Genomic DNA, 17,793 nt, shown 5'->3' with positions numbered 1-17,793 from the left:
CATGTAAAACAGAAAGAAATAGAGACACACACTACCATAAATACAGAAGGCTTTTAAATCACAATGTTACAATGGTAGAGGACTCAGTTGTCAATGACAGTCAGCCATTGGCAATGGATGACGACCTCAGTCATTGACCAAACTCATATAGAAATCTACATTGTTTTTCCACAAAAGCTGAAATTCGGAATACTTTACACATGGTGCGGCCTATTTCAGGTCAGAGCCTCAGCAGTGGAAGCCCAGTGGAAGTTGCAGCTCTTCCGAAGGTTAATGTTTTGGCATAGAGCTGATTAGATTGCTCCCAGTAACTGACTTAATTCCAGTATTATGTTTTCATTTTTTTTTCGTTTCTAACAAACCAAATTTCATGCAAATTGGTTCACAATTAAGTGAGCTATATTTAATTTTGTGGTGAAGTCTGCATCTCTCATTTGTTTTCTAGGAGGTCTTGAATGCTATAACATGGCGACCAAACAGATGCTGTCAACATGTGAACATACAGGGTTTTATTTGTCTCAGTGTGCCTTAATTTTAATGGATCATAATATATCTGGTATAAAATTAATTTAAAGTTTAAAAATAAAGTTTTCTATGATTGTCATAATGAAGGCCAAAATGTGGCCAGCTGCAGACTGGACAGCCTGCAACAGACATCCTTGTTTTAAACTAGCAGTTGTTGATCCCATTGGCTGGTTAAGAGGAGTAAGCAGTCAGTAGTCTGTATATTGTAGATTATATATAGGTTTTTCAAGGTCATTAATATGCACAAGCATTTTTAGGCTTATCAGTCCAGTGGTACGCAAGATTAGCTGTGGACAAACCTCAGCCCTATTGGTCACTCTAGTTGCCATGACAGTATATTTCTAAATATGCATATATTGCATGTATATCTGTGTTTGTGTGTTTATGTATGCATATATTCAAATACTTGCACTATAAACCTTGCAAGTTAAAAAGAGTAAGAACTGTAAGACAGCTTGCAGTAAATTCAGTGAACTAATACTTTTAATTTCCTTGGGAGTCATACTGAGTTCCATTGTTTGGCACTTTGCTTCATAAGATTGCCCCGGAGAGTGAGCGACTGTTATAGACCAAAATCTTGCCAATGTACCTTTCACAGTAATAGTCGATTCAACAGCAAATTCTGGTTTAGTCATTTACTGCGGAAGGAAGATTATAGAGCGCTGGAACCTTGAGAGGTCGAACTCATGTTTAAAGGCAAAGCTTGTTATAGCTCTCTATTTAACTTTAATTAACTCTGATTGCTTTGGAGTTATAGGTTAAAGTTTGGACAGAGACGTCAGAGGATGTCTCCACCACAGGACCAAAGTTTTACCATTCTTTGCTTATGTAAGCAACCTGAAACTGAATAGGAGGAAAGCTTTTTTAGATGAGTTTTTTTCTTCCAATACAGTGAGAGGGGAGCAGTAGCCGGCGCAGTGATCTGCTGACTGCTGTCTTATTGATTTAATTGTCTGTTTCCCTCCTGGCCCTGCCTGCTCATAGGCCTATGACGAGCTTCTGACTGCTCCCTCTGCATGCATGCCGCTCCAACCTGCCACGAACCACAGCTCCCCCTCAGTCTCAACACCAGCTTAATCTCACTGTGCTTAATGAGTGGAACAACACAGAGTTGACAAGTAGGGAAAATCCCCCCCTCCACCACTTTCCCCAATCCCTTCTCTACTATGGCGCTTATTGACCTGCCGAAGGCTGTGATGGGAGTGTCCATATTTATGCAAAAAAGTCCTCACTGCTCGCCGATGACTGTCAGCTTAACCATTCATTATGGTTGGATCCCTGAGGACAGCTTGAGCCTGTGGGCCACTGTACATGCAGAGACTTTAAAGTGGTCATACTCCATTGAAACTGAGGAAATGTGTATTTGAATGAAGGCTCTGGAAAGTGAAAATGTGTGAACGGGAAAACAGCAGATGTTGCATAAAAGATTGAAGGAGGATGATGGTGCTCAGACACAAACACTATTCTATTTCTTCCGGTTGATTTCCCAATCTCTTATGACTTCTAGTAAGTCTCTAAGGTGAGAGAAGTGTGCACTGTCAAATGCTTCTCTCAGATCCACTGAGCATCCCTAGGTGAAAGAGAAATGTTTGCATTAGCATATGAAACAGCCAAAGCAGTAAACATACATTTTTATCTTTTATCTAAATTATTCATGAGTATTTTCCCACTGTATGCAGCAAACACATGGGTATCAGAACAAGTAAGATCACTGGATATAGCCATGAATAAACAAGGACTTTCACACTATGAGAGGTTGCTTCACACACCCTGACTGCACCTGCTGAGTAAAGTTTTGGGTGAGTGATATTTGAAACTATGGGACAAGTTGAACAGCATTGCACACTTATGCTCTTATGCTTCAAAGATAGAGAACAATGATGCAAGGGCCTAGGTTTAATTTCATTATTGGAAGGGACACAACAACCCACCCCTGAACCCTGGAAGAAGTGACTCAGGGGGCTGTTAAAAATGTTTTCATAAAGTAATGCGTCTATGTGTGCATGCATTCACACACAAAGACACAACCTCTTGACCTCCCAAAGTCACACCAATGGAAAAACCAACTCTCTGCCAATGTCCTATGAAAAATGCTTCATGAGTTATGAAAGGGTGTGTGGCTAAAGTATAGGCTAACCTTCACCCATGAAAAGGAAACTGCTGAGTCCAGTGATGCCTCCCCCAAGTGTCCGCGACAAATCGTTAATGAGTTATGAAAATGGATGAAAAAGGAAATCTGCTTAGTCCAACAATGACTGTCTAAAACAAATAGTTAATAGGTTATGAGAGGGGCTAACCTATAGTGGACACGGCTAACTCAAAGCATTGAAACAGGAACTCACTGCTGAGACCAATGATGGCTCTCACAAGAGTCTACGACAAACAGTTCCTGAGTTATGCAGAGGGGCGTGGCTATAGTGTAAGGGGCGGGGCATAAGTCACTAATGAAAAGGTGCAATGATGCCTCCAACAAGAGTATCTGACTAACGGGTCATAAATTTGGTCTTATTAAATGAAGCCATTTAGAAGTTATTCACCTTGTTTTGACCTCCATATCAAATTTCAACCTCCTAGAACAAATATTGTGGCCACCAAAGGGTGGGGAAATTTTTGTGGAGCTACCTACCAACCAACCTACCAACTGAGTGACCAGTTGACTGACTGAGTGGCCTATACAGTTAATAAAATGAATTGATTTTACCATAAACTGAGATTGGGAGGTACCAAACTTTTTACAGTCACGATACCTTTTGCTACAATTTTACAGATAAATGTGCTAATAGGTGTGAAAAATAATCTAGTAATTTACAGAAATACTATGACAAAATGATGAATATGAATAAATATGACTGTCATTATCTTCTTGTCTTTGTTCAGCCTTTCAGAGAGTGTTGTTTCTAAACCTTTGAAGAGGTTAGTTGTGTTGCTGCTGTGTGGTACTTTCTAGTCACAAATCTTACATCTTGTTGTATTTTTATCTACAGGTGAAAAGAAGCACCTCATCATGCTTTGTTTCCTTTCTGCCACTCTCTCACAAGTTTGACGAGGAAATGGTGACTCTGATGTCACACAGTCATATGACAGGGGCCACTCCATATTTCAGGGTTGTTTAGTGGCATAAACATTATACGAAAATGCTGAAAACAGTGGGAAGTGAAGCAGCCATCCACTAGTTGTATTTATATAGTTTTATTAGGGATATTCTTTTAAAGGAATCAATATCAAATGAGTAGGAGACATTTATGGCTTCGATTAAAGTAACTGTTTCATCACAGCATGTGTGGGGTGAGAGAAAACACTATGTGGACACTGTTTTAAAATCAAAGAATACATTTATTAATCAGAGAATTCACATAAGAATGTAGCACTAGCAGATCAGTAGGGGGGAGGTGCATAAAAACAGCTGTTTATGTCTTGCAGCTAGCTCTCTCTCTCTCTCTCTCTCTCTCTCTCTCTCTTTCTCTCAGCGCTGTCCATGGTTCTGGAGATGATAGCCCCTGGGAGGGCACATTGGAATTATCTCATATGATTTTACTTCAAAGACAATGCAAATGAGTTTGCGCAATATTGGAAGGGACATTTCTGTCCTTTCAAAATACCGGTAGAGACTCCATACTGTCCATTTGCAAACATATGCCTATATAATGATTAAACCTGGTAAAATCAAGTGATGTTGCAGTTTTTAGTCATGCTGGTGGTGAGGCAAAAGTGATGGTCCGCTTCTTTGGCATAGACTTGAAATATCAACTCAAATAACAACTCTGAATTGTCACTAAGCTTTGTACAGACACATCCAGAGGATGGATCCCCTGACTTTTCTGTTTGTGCCACAAAGAGATCAACATTTGTGGTTTCCGTGGAAATGATGGTACAACTATTCATGATCCTGAGAGGATGAATCCAAAAGACTTTGATCATTCCTTTGGTTTATCTCGTGCATAACCAGCAGGTTAAAATTTCCATTCTGTGAAATATCTCAACATCTACTGCATGTTGCTTATGTGCATGGTTGCCAGATGATGTATCTTACTGACTTTAGTGTTCTGCATCACATTTGACATTTGTGGCTTTTAGTGAATTGTCTTGACAGCTGTTGAATGGATTGCCATGAAATTTGATAAAGACATTTACCCCTTGTCAGAATTCCCACAACTTTTCATCTAGCACCATAATCAGGGCAAACTTTTAATAAGTAAAGTACTTTGGTTTCTGAGCAAATACCTGCAAAACTAATGGGATTCCTTTCACCCACCTAAGCTGTATTTTGTGGTTAGTGCTTATTTACAAATTTTAGCATGCAAAAATGTCTGACTAAAATGGTGACCATGATACATATTACACTCAAAACATCAGAATTGTCTTTGTGAGTAGATTAACTTGCTGCTAGCCATTCCTCTAACTTCCAGGAAAACACAAGATACATCTGATAAGTCAAAGATTGAAGACGGAAATCAGAGAACATGACTAAACATAATGTGAACAAAACTTTAATATTACCTCGTTCATTAACATGATTTCTGCGTGAGTCACATCAGATAGATTTTCATCAGCTATGGTGGATGTTTAACAGTGAAGATAACAACTCATATGATCGCACACTACTTCACGATATCATCAAACTACATCTTTTGTGATTGTTTTAATGTGCAAAAGACCTCTAGTGGCAGAATTTACATATTGTTTGTTCAAGTAGCCCTACAGCCTCACAGAGCCGTTAGCAGACTTTCTTCCAGATGATCCATCTCTCCTGGGTACTGAATACTGAATAGTCCGACTCTACAGTCCAGAGTAATTGTCTTATTTGTGAATTTACAACACAGGCAGTTATGCACACACACACAGACATGCACACATCGCCCACCTCCCACTCCTAAAACATACAAACACACACACAGATACACAAGAACTGCACGCCTTGTTGAACACAGATGGCGGTCATTGTCCAAGCTGCAGTAATCTTAAATGATATTGTCCTTGTTAAAGAGATAACAGGTTTTAATGCACTGACTCCTGCTCTATGTTAGGAGTCTCTTCACCAAACTGACACTCCAGTTTTATCCCAACAAATAGCATTAAAACACAGCGCCATTAATCACTATTAATGTCTCTGGAAAATTGGCTTAACTATCTGTAAAAACTCCCACAGAGAAGCCAACGCTAATGCTGTTTAACTCATTTCCATTATACAACACAGGCACGTAAACACGAAACAAATAATCAATGTAATATAGAATTGTTACATAACACATAATTTCCCTGTTGGCTGCAGATGATTACTGAGTAACTATTTATCATGGTGCACAAACACAATGACATATCAGTCATAATATAGTTGTGTTTTGAAGTGTATAGTCTCAGTGTCACCACTCAGTTAGAATATAATCCAATTTCTAATATAATCCAACACTCTATAATAAAAACTTCCTCACTCTGTGTCTCTAACTCTCAATCCCTGTTTGACTCTTTGGTCTTTACACCCTCTCCATCCAGAAATGGCAGGTTTCTCCTTCGGGTTTACTTTTGTCTGAAGAGTTTTCAGTGTAATTGGTTGTCTGTAAATCTATTTGCATATGCACTGTGTGCCCAGTCCTCCTGAGACCACATTCAAACACAGCTAATCTGGCGTTGGGGACTCAGAGAAGCATGCTTTCGCTGGATCAACAAACGACAGAGGGAATGAGGAATGCTCTCTTTCAGTTAGGCCAATCTGTAAACTTTATTGTAACAGTTTTAGATGACAGAGTTTTAATGTTTGCACACTATAAAAGTGGATTTGAATATGACATTACACAATTCTTTAAGGAGTTCTCAGGATAAATAATGCCGGGAATATATGTTAGTAGAAGTTGGAGCATGTCAAACCATAAATTGCAATTGTCATTTGATCCATTGCTAATATATTGTACATCAACAAGAGCAGAAGTTTACACCTATGCTAGTGGCTCTGTGAGGCTCTGATGCTTTGAGCTAAATGTTAATGTCAGCATGCTAACATGCTTACAATGATAATGCTAGCATGTTGATATACAGACTTTTTAGCTCTTTATACAACATCACCTGACACGGATAGGATACTTGAAAGCCCAGTGCGTTTCACGCAGTCTATAACGGGTACCTCTGTATGAGACAGCGGATGTCGTGCCAAAACATTGGTATTTGATGACCTGGGAATGAGAAATGGTTCCAATATCTGCACAAAATTTCATGTAAATGCATGTGACAGCCGATGAGATATTGCATTCTGATCTCTAGAGCCATGCCGCTAGTAGTCTTGCAATACCAGACAATTGGAGACCTGGTTGCCCAACAATCAACTGGGTATTTGTAATTGCAAGAAGTTGCTTGGATGGTGGTGAGAACAGCTGCTAACAAACCTACACATATTCAAGGATATGCCTTACTGGAAACAATGCTCTCTCCCTTTCTACCCAGTAGTAAGCACATATGCCCAATATGAAGCGCTGCCCTGAAGACTTTGAATTAGTTTGGCAGTGCAGGTTTTTAGCAATGAAAGCTCTTCAGTTACTATTGAACGAAGTATTTAGAGACTGGCTTGTCTATTCAACTATCATGACTAAAAATAGCGATAAGCACAGATTTTAAAATGTGCACTGCTGCTTCAATTCAGTGTTAAGATTTCATTTAATTTGTAGTTTTCCTGTAAACACAATGTACCAGCATGTTGAGTTGAAGAGGGATGTGACAGTTTATTTCCTTTGTGCAAATGGTTTGAGTTTTTTCAAACCGTTTCTCAGAGTATGACTACATACTCAAAAAACAATCTCAGTGAGGCAAACAATTTAAAGCCACAAGCGAACCATTTAAAAACACTTGCTCCCAATCACAATATTCTCAAAAAAAAAAACAAAAAAAAACCCCCAAAAACAAAGAAATGCTTAGTGTAGCAGTCAAGTCTTCATCCCTTCTAGTGATAGTTTTCAATCAGACTGCAAAGCAGCCACTTCAGTAGTTGCACATTATGCACATAATGGTCTCGGTATTGTCAAATTATTTTTAAGCGTCTGCAGTAGTGCTGACATGCTGTCCACACAGTCTAGAGAGTATCAGTTTGGAGTGGGGCTATGGAGGTGTCTCTACCTCCTCTTCCATCATTAAATACATAATGGCCCAGATTTTGTTTGCTCCCAGTCTGTGTCAACACCAACTGCAGTCTCTGGTCGACAACACACTTCAAAGTGAGAAATGATCTCTGAGCCCCAGTGATGCTGGATTTGCTGGATTCCCATTTCTCTTCACATGCACTATTTCAGACTGGAAGATGTTTGTTTCCATGGCAGCCCTTATTGTTGTGACTAATCAGATATTTTCAGATATGAATTAGTTTTGCAGTGGTTTTATCTCATCAAAAAAAAAAAAAATGCCTCCCGGAATAGCACAGAAGAAAAGAACATATTATGTAAAATTAGTAAAGAGATATGGACTGTGTGCTGCTATGTAAAAGAGATGAGCTTCGAACAATATTCACAGATGAAAAAATGTTAATCATATATCTTGGTTAATATAAGAACTCCAGAACACCACTCTCACGGGGCCATCATTTGTGACTCACCAAATATGGCTTTGAAGTTTCCTCATGCGTGAAGATGTCATCTCTGCTCATCCAAATTAAATCACGGTTACTCATCAGATTTTCCATTTGAGCTCATGTGCTATCTCAGTGGTAACTAACTCCACTGGCCATTTAGTGAAGCAGACACACAGACTGTGCTGTAGCTGCAGCAATATCAGGGGATTAACCCTTGACACGGCATCTTTGAGCAATGATTTATTACCAAGGAATGCAATATCCCATGATTCCCACATAACTCTTACAGTCTTTAACCTTGTAGGCCACATCAGCATGGGTGAGTATTTAAATTAGATTTAGTACGTCACTCAAGAACAGGCAGGCATGTGGGCATTTTCCATTTAGTGTTCTGAGCACTGGATTTACAGGTTTCACAAAAGGAGATTTGACTTTATTCAAACTTTATGCAGTTTTCTTTTAACATCTGTCATGAGCTGTCCAAACTTTCCGGGAAATTTCTTTATTGTGTTTTGCATTGAACTTTTATTAATTATTAGAGAATAATGTCACTGCAGCAAATATCAGGACATTTAAGCAGCCAAACTGTAGTAACTTTAACTTGTTGTAAATTAGCAGGATAGATGTAGCTTTCCAGAAGAAACAAATCAAATGTTCAAAGAAGAACTGTGCTGCTGTGCTGCTGTGTCTTGTGCGTAAATGTACACACAGCGTCTCATACTGGGGAGACGTACACCATTTCCGATCTGCAACCCATCTGCTATTGATCAGAATGTAAATTTTTATGATCTGGCCAACACAATCCACAGACTAACCCCAGTGCCCACGGTTATAACTGCGGTTTGTGCATCACTGGTGTAGGAGAACCTAAGCTGGTGTGAAACCCACACAAAAACAAAAGGCCAGATCTACAGCCAGTATTTGGTTTGTCTGTTCTGGCCTACTGTGGAAACACAGTGGTGTAACATGGCAACCTCTATGGAAGTAATGAAAAATCTATTTTTATTCAGGTGATTATACACAAATGAAAACAAATATATATTATATTTAATTTCTGCCATATTCTAGCGATAAATACTCGTAAATCTTACACACAGGATCTTTTAACATTTCATTCAATCTGTTTTGTTTAAGAAATTATCTCTTGTTTCAATTCAATCTGAATCTGTTGCCGGCCTATTGCTCTTACTTATTTCAGGTAAAAATGCATGGAAATGCTTTTATTGATGGGTTTTTATGTTTAATGTTATTTATCATGGACCTGCAGGCTATCCATACTTCATCAGCCATGGTTGCCTGTTCATAATATGTGATGTGTGGTAAACCCCTAGAGCTCTTTTTACAAATCGCCATTACTGTTCTACTTGTCACCGGCATAGAGCGCCAATTATTCTGGGGCCAAATTACACTGATAGGGAAGTTTTCTTAACCTCTCCATTGATTCTTGTGAAACAGAAAACAACTAAAGTCAATGGAGTATGTGGGAGTTGGTACCACACTCTTTCAAGCAGCTGCCGCTCAAAAATGATGAAAATGAATGAAAACACTATAAATGTATATTTTAATTTGTGTGGCTAAAGTAGAAAAAAATTCACATGATGTCTCTGCAGTAATAATAATTGTATGCAGCTCCCCATATGGCAGTCTGTTTCAACTAGACACTTAATATGATGTGTGATGACCTGTGGCCAGCCAGCCATTAAGACATGGGCGCAGTAGGCACGCACACACATCACACAAACACATCCACATTCACATCACAGACTGTATTTAATATCATATTATGTGCAGTCAGTGACTCACATGCTGCAAACACACGTTACCTGCAACAGAAGACTTTGCTGTTAGGACTGCAGCAGCAGAATAGAAATTCTAATCACGGTGATACATGAATATATCAGCTGCTCTAGGGTGGAAGCCACTACCCCCTCCACCTTTCTAACTCACATGCCATTTCTTCTTCTTTCTTCTCTCTTTTGCAGTCCTCCGTCTTTCTGCGTTCTTTAATTTCCATGTACTCAGTCACAACATGCTGTCCCGTACCACATGAAGTGGAACACTGATGATTCTCAGAAATGCTGCTTGCTTTTGCTGCTACATTGGCTGGAATAGTTCTCCGACTCTGACTCGCAGAACCACTGTTCAAATAGCAGCAGATTGCATTGAGGACTTAATAATGACAGTTCTGAATCACTCCCCCAATAATCTGTCTCAATTCATACACCCTTGAGATGAAGCTGCAGCTCGGTATTACTGGAGAGAAGCTGTCAGATCTGTCAAGAGCAATAGTGGAAGTGCTTACTCATCATTGGTTTACACACTGCACTTCTGAACGCCCATTGATGATCTCTCCACAGACCGGACATATACAGCTTATTGAATGTTTCAGTGCAGTGAATGATTCACTGCCCGTTGAGTTCTTCTAGCCAAAATATGTTCACTGTACTATATGAAGCTTACAATGATTATGTGCTACACTCTTAGAAATAAGGGTTCAAAAATGGTTCTTTCTGAAGGGCCGAGGTTGTACTCAGAGCGATTTGTTTCTGAAAAACCCTATTTTGAACAAATTGTTTGCCAGTGTTTTTTTTGTAAGATTAAAGGTTTCACTAAGAACCATTTTCATACAAAAAAAACCTTTTTGGAAGAGAGAGTTCTTCAGGGATTGTTGAAAGATTAAGGTTAAATCTACAGGATGTATGAAATCCTTGGAATGCAAGGGGTTCTTAGTAGAACATCTTGAGTGGGTTCTACATGTGAACCTAAGTAGACCACCCAGGCTGGCTTTGAGATGAAACTGTTGGGATATAAAAGTCTTCCCTTCTGAACTCACCTGGGGGTTCTACATGAAACCCATGGAATATAAAAGGGTTCTCTGAAGAACCCACCTTGGGGTTCAACATGAAACCACTGGAAGATAAAAGGTTTCTCAGTAGAACAACCTGGGTAGGTTCTATATGAAACCCCTGGACTATAATAAGGTTCTCTGCTGCATTCAGCATGCTCTAAATGTGCATCTGGCAGCAACAGACAAAAAAATGTTCTTTAGCTTCACTCTCTCTTGCGATCCAGACAGATGTACGCTCACATTTTTCTTCCAGCTGCTGTGACTCAGCAGAATACTCACCAATTTAATTTTTGGGGGGCAGGGACCATGATTTGGATGGAAGGCACAATCCTGATGAAAAGAGATCTGAAATCAAAAGGGAATATTCCTGGCAAAGGAAATTCAAGGTACCGGCTGTAGGCTGAGCTAAAGATCTGTCTCTAATTGGATGGAGGTAATTATAGCTGTGTGACACAGGTCGCAGGCAAATTGGTTATTCTGGCATGAGAAGCAGGAGGTTTCCAATTATGTATCTGTAAAAGCAGTGTTTTTCTCAGCCTTTGCCTCTGTCTTCTGCCCCTACGTACAGGGGATGGTGTTCTCACAATCAGGCATTATATTCATAACTTTAGACACTGTGTGTCATAGACAAGAGAAAATGAATACAGTAAACACAGTTCAGAGGTTTAAGGTTTTCCTGAATGGTGAGAAATCAATTTGGAAAAGCACTAACATCATAGATCAGAGCCTTGCTAAAAGGTGCTTCAGGTGGTCTAACAGAGATATAAAGCTGGGAAATGTGAGCTTCAGCCTGCATACTAATGTTACCTGAGTGTTAGGGTGAGAGTTGTTGAGAGTAATTGTACTTCAGAAAGTTCTATATCCAAACAGCATGCAGATTGTGAGTTGTAAAATTATAGCACCTCTGCTGTCACACTGATTTTAAGTGTCATCCTCGAGCCTCAAGGAGGTGAGAGTGTAACATGTGGGTAGAGGAAAGACATGAATATAGAGTTTAGTGGACAACTTTCCAAAATAAGTTGATAGCATTACTTTATTTGGAAGAGTTGATTATGTGCTGCAGTTTACAAAGCATGTTGGATGCTCATTCAAGTGAATAACAATAAAATAAGTATAATGATGGCAATTTGAGAGCTTAAACATCATGAATTAAAAATGGATGTTTCTCTGTTGAAAACAAAATTAACAAGAACTGTTGAAACTACTGTACACATGACACCCGAGGGCATTCTTGTTAAAAACTCGGGTCGTTAGAAATATGTTTCTAATCTGTGAAGATGATCATTGTGAATGCAGTTCCAGATAGTTTGCATCTGATTGGTCTCGCTCTCTTTTAGAAAAATACTGCTTTGGACTTACAGGGAACTCTGGCTGCCTCACAACAATGACAATGATGGCACACAGATACTTTAGATATACAACGCAAAGCAAACAAAGAAATGAAAGCACCAAATTAATTATTAATGTTAGGCACTAGCTTCACCAAAACCTTTGGTCCATTTTGATTGTTTGTTACTGAAGGGCAGCGAGTGAAGAGTTGTTTAAAGAAAGAAAAATGATATTGAATTGACAAAGAGACGATGACTCAGCTTAGCTGGTGGCTTGTATCCGTGCCACTTACAGTAAATGATAGTTGTTCCTATCAACTAACCCCTTAAGAATACTTGTCTGCGTTGTAGATGGTCGTAACCAACATTCACTTAGTACTCATCATATACAGCAGTGTTACATCCAGGATGACCTTTTAAACAGGAAAGGCATAAGAAAAATGAGTGGCATAATTTCCTGTCAGTGTTTAGAGCAGATGAATAGATGCTTTCATTTTGCATCATTCTTCATCAGTGATGGAGCTTAATGGAAAGAAAACAAGGTAACATCTTATTTGAAGGAGTTTGCATAAGACCATACACTGTCATAACCATGTCATAACATCTGTCATAAACATTAAGATTCTGGATGTTTGTGATATTGTGTTGTCATTAAGTGTCATTAAGCCTATTGTAGCAACAAAAAAAAAATCTAACTAGCTACTATGTCATCAAACCGACCTTATAAAATTTAATCATATCTTTATGACAAGTCCAAATGGTACCGCTTTACTTTGACACTGTTAGAAAAGCATTTGGCAGTGTAATAAAACTTAATGACATCTTTATGACTTATAACTCCAAAATGCACCACTTTACTTGAGGTTTCTTTAAGTTTGATAATGTCAAGTTGTCATAACAAAGACATCTCAAACAATGTCAAGTTTGCATTAGAAATTACATAATTGACTGACTGACAACAGTCATACAGATTCATAAAGACTCCTTTATTTTCATTATAGGTGTCCTGACATGGTTATAACAGTGTAATGACAGTCTTATGCACACCCGCTCAAAACTGTTACCGAAAACATTAAAAAATTTCATAAAAGTACTGTTCATGCCTCCTATTAGAAGGCAGGAATAAGATATAGTAGAATGAATGCAGGATAAAAGTTTCATATGGTTCATATTTCACACTGTATATAATTTCACATGAGAGGTTGTAATTATTGGTCTTTTCCATGCATTCAGCTAAATTATGGTATCATATCAAGTTGCATTTGAGTTTAGTTTGGTCTCATTTGATTTCTCTCTTTGTAGAGTTGTCATTTAGTCCATTACATGCAGTAAATTTTGAGTATCAGTATCATTTGACATTTGCGAACAAATCTGGGCCTTGTTTCCCAAAAGCATCTTAAATGATCATGACATCTATTTTACTCTTAGAAATGCCCGCTTGTTAGAGCGTCTTAACAGTCTATAACAGTAACGCTCTGTTCAGTGATGTTCAATATAAAATGAGTGATAGTGTTTAAATTAGAAAATAAGAAGATAAAAGGAAACCAAGACACACATAAATTAATTCAAAATCTGTTCTGCCAGTTTCTGTCATAATCATCCTCCTCTCCCTCTTCTTGTCTAATATATTCATCTCCTCTGGCTGATATAACACTTCCTGTGTTCTAAATTTTATGGCAATTTAGTCATTGAGAAACTTTTCTTAAACCCACGAATGTCAGCTTCTTGGTGGCGCTATATTAAAAGTTGGAGTATAACCAAGGTCTCTGGGTTCATCCTCTGGATACCATGAATGTCAAGATTTGACGGCAATCTATCCAAGAGTAGTGGTTTTATAGATGTTAGGTGCTAAACAAGTTTGAATCAGCTGTGACAGCTGCCATTTTGAAGCCTTGAGTTGGGCATTATGAGGATTGTCAGCTTGGAATTTTGCAGCCCGAGCATGCAGTATCAACAAGAGTGTAGATCTGGTGGGTGGCGTATTGTGACTTGGGTGGTGCTTGGTTTTGGCTTATCCGTTAAGCAGGAAATAATGGTGGCCTACTCGGCTACAAAGTTTCCTGTATTAGAGCTGAACAGTAACATGTTTCTGTGAGAAATAGCCAATAATGTAACAGAAACTCAATCCATATTTGATCAGCACTACCTAGTTTGACCGTTTGATCTGAGTTTCAGGAAGCTCTGTTATGGAAACCGGACACACAATGGCGGCTGCCTAGTCATGACCTTTCTGTTATTATACCTAAATAGCACACTAAATCATGTTTTGAAAGCATTTTAGGTGAGAAAAAGGCAATGAAGCCAATGTAGTAACATAATCTTGATCCATATTTGATTGGCACCGTCTAGTTTGGCAGTTTGATCAGAGTTTCATGAGCTCTGTGTATTGCACTCCAAGGTATGCCCTACAGCATACCCTGCTTTATTGTCTATTTTACTCTAAATGGCACCATAATTTACAAAATGAATATCATGCTGTATTGAAAAAGACTAAACCAGCAATTGAGACCATAAACACATTAGCAAACTGTTTACTGGTGTAATAAATCAAGTGAGAAGTAGGGTCATTTTCTCATAAGACTAAATAATGTAAGGCTTCTTTTTGCAACCAGTGGAGTGTCCCCTGCTGGTTATTGGGAAAAAATGCAGGTTTAAGGAACTTCTGCTTACACTATTTAATATATGGTCTGTGATAATGAACTAATTTTTGGCTGGGCAGTGACTTCCTGGATATCAATGTGATGAGAATGCATTTTGTAGTTTTGGTATGAGAACTTCATCTTCTGAAGGTGTTAAACATCAGAGTAACTGAATACTTGTATCATTTCTTTAGATTAGAAAACTCCATAAAGGCTACATATGTCTTATCTTCCTTGTGGGATGTGAGAGAGAGATTTTCATCAGAAAACTTTGTGGAGGGCAGCAGTGATCAAAATCGCAGCAGGAACACGGGCGAATGGGATTGTGCTTGTGCAGATGCGGGCGGTAATAGTCCAAAAGCCTGCAGGAGCAGGTGGGAGTGGGATTAAACAAAAAGAGTCCCGCTTAAACCTCTATCTCCTCTACCTACTGTATGGCAAAAATGAATGTGTGCAGACTCCTGATCATCAGTGATCAGTATGCTACCCCTCTTTCTAAGCATTCAACAAGCAGACACACACACATAAACACACACACACATCCTTCCCCGCTACTCTGATCAGCTGTCAGCGAACATTGTGCTTTTTGGAGAGATCTCTTCATTTATTCAGCAGATGTGGGGACGGGAGCTGCTCGAAGTCCCTCGTTGCTGCATTCACACGTGACCCATTAGGCCAGCCTAGAAATACTGCAGCTGCTCTAATTGCCTCTTGCTGTGCTGTCCTGTTTGTAGACTTTCATCTACCTGCACTCACTCATATGGAAGCAAATGCTGCCAGAATGTGTTGTATAGAAAGAATGATAATGGATGCAGATACAGGATCATCCTAAAATAATATCATTCTCTAAATGTATTTTCCTCTTATTGTATTTTTAGTCTTTTACTCTCCAGCTTATTCATCCCGCTGATTTAAATTCACAGAAAAAAGCCTTTAGCTTCCTTCATCCTCTACAACCATGCTTTGTCATTCCCCCAATTGTAGTGCACAGTACCACATGGAAATTACACATATTCAGGAATTAATGAGAAAGTAACTGAACATGCAGCCTTTTATATTTGTAAAGTGTATTCTACAAGAGTCAAGAGAACATCATCAGGATAGCACGCAAGAAGAAAAGAGCAGTGGTCATGTCTGTGCCAAAAATGCTTGCCCGCGCCACGCAAAATCTAAATCCATTGGCCATTTTTAGCTTTTCTAGCTGGAGACAAAGAGTATCTCTTTTCAGCCGCACTTCCACTTGCTCCCTCATGGCTGCATTGATGTAAATGAAAGGCATGCTTTTCATTTAGTCTGTGTTGAGTAATAGCCCACTGAGCGTGCCCTCCTAATTGTTCCTGTCAGGCTTGTAAATCATGGAAGTCTCCCCTCCTCTCCATCACACGCAGCCTCTTCTTGCATAATCCTATTAGGCGCAACGCTATCAAATAGAAGGGTGCAATATTGCTTACAGGGGCTGGAACTTTTTTTTTTTTGTAAATATCCTTCAGTGGGTAGTTATGCCAAAAACATTTCCACCAATTTGCAGAAAAGTTCTTATAAATATCTTCTCATGAAACACAGAGTTCACAATAAGGCCTCCTTAGCATAAAAGTAAAGCATTCAAACGACGTCTACATATGCTCAGTGAAAAGTGACCAGAACATAAACCTTAATCACTCTCACTTTATTTTACAGTACATTAATAAGATGTAAAAAACCATACTTTCTATCAAATTAGACAAAAACTAGAAATAATGTTCTTTTTTAGACAGTATTAGAACCTTTATTAGCTCCTTATTAGACTTTATTAGAAGGTCATTAAGGACACATTACAACAGAACCGTATTGTAAACTAAAGTAAAATCACATCTGCTCTTGGCAGAGTCACCAAGACCGATGCTTACGTCTTTGATAAAATTACATAAACTGCCCACAGTATCACAATAAGCCAGTCAAAATATTCCTCTACCTCTATTATTTTGACCTTTACTTGGTAGATCTGTTATGCATAGTTTTTTTTTTAAATAAGACAGCAGCAGATATTATTGGTTATTTCATTTTAGTTGACAGTACAGTTCTGTTTTAATGTGCCCCAAATGACCATTGAAGAAAGGGTTCAACAGTGGGAAATTTTAGTTAACCGTACAGTTCTATTATAATTGTTTTATTTTGGGGGAATTTAATTAGAGCATGTTACATCTTATTAGTGCCATGGTTTAGGGTTTTTGTTGTTCATTTCCTGTTTTATTTTGCATTTCTTTCCTTCCCTCTTGTTTCTTTGTTTTGACCTCCTGCCTTTGTTCTTTGTCCCGCCTGTCAATTACCCACCTGCCCCTGATTTTTCCAGTAGTCATCCCTGTGTATTTATACTCACCTGTTTCCATCCCTGTTTGCCAAATTGCCTGCTTTATGCCTTGTGTGTTCACAGCCATCTTGCTTTAATTCCTTCGGTTTTTTTCAGATTTTTTTTAATTTATTTTTGGCTTTATTAGTTTCCTTAGTTTATGGATTTCACTCCCTGCCTGCTTTATTTGCCTTTTTTTGGTCTGCCTACCTATGTACGACCTCTTGGACCTTCAGTAAACTCTTTGTGTTTTGAATCCTTGCCTCAGTGAATTTCTCTGCACCTGAGTCTTTGTTCCTCCCAGAGTTGTGACAGTTAGTGTACTGTAAAATAAAGTGCGACCCTATAATCTTTTGTGAGTGTGCTGGTATATGATTTGTTCCTGTGCTTTCATCCCTTCACTTCTTTGTTGGTGTACTGTATGTCCTCAAATTGATTAAGCCAGCAAATATTTTAAAAATTCATAAATTTCTTCATGGCCTTGGTCATGATGAAATCTGTCAAGATAAAATAAGAACAGCAGATGATGATGATGGGAGACCCAGTGATAATTAAGAACCAAATGTCTCTTTTACAGTTTG

This window comes from Lutjanus erythropterus, chromosome 14 (genome assembly GCF_056507025.1).
Source record: "Lutjanus erythropterus isolate fLutEry1 chromosome 14, fLutEry1.hap2, whole genome shotgun sequence".
Lineage (NCBI taxonomy): Eukaryota > Metazoa > Chordata > Actinopteri > Lutjaniformes > Lutjanidae > Lutjanus > Lutjanus erythropterus.
Note: the sequence above shows the minus strand (reverse complement) of the source record.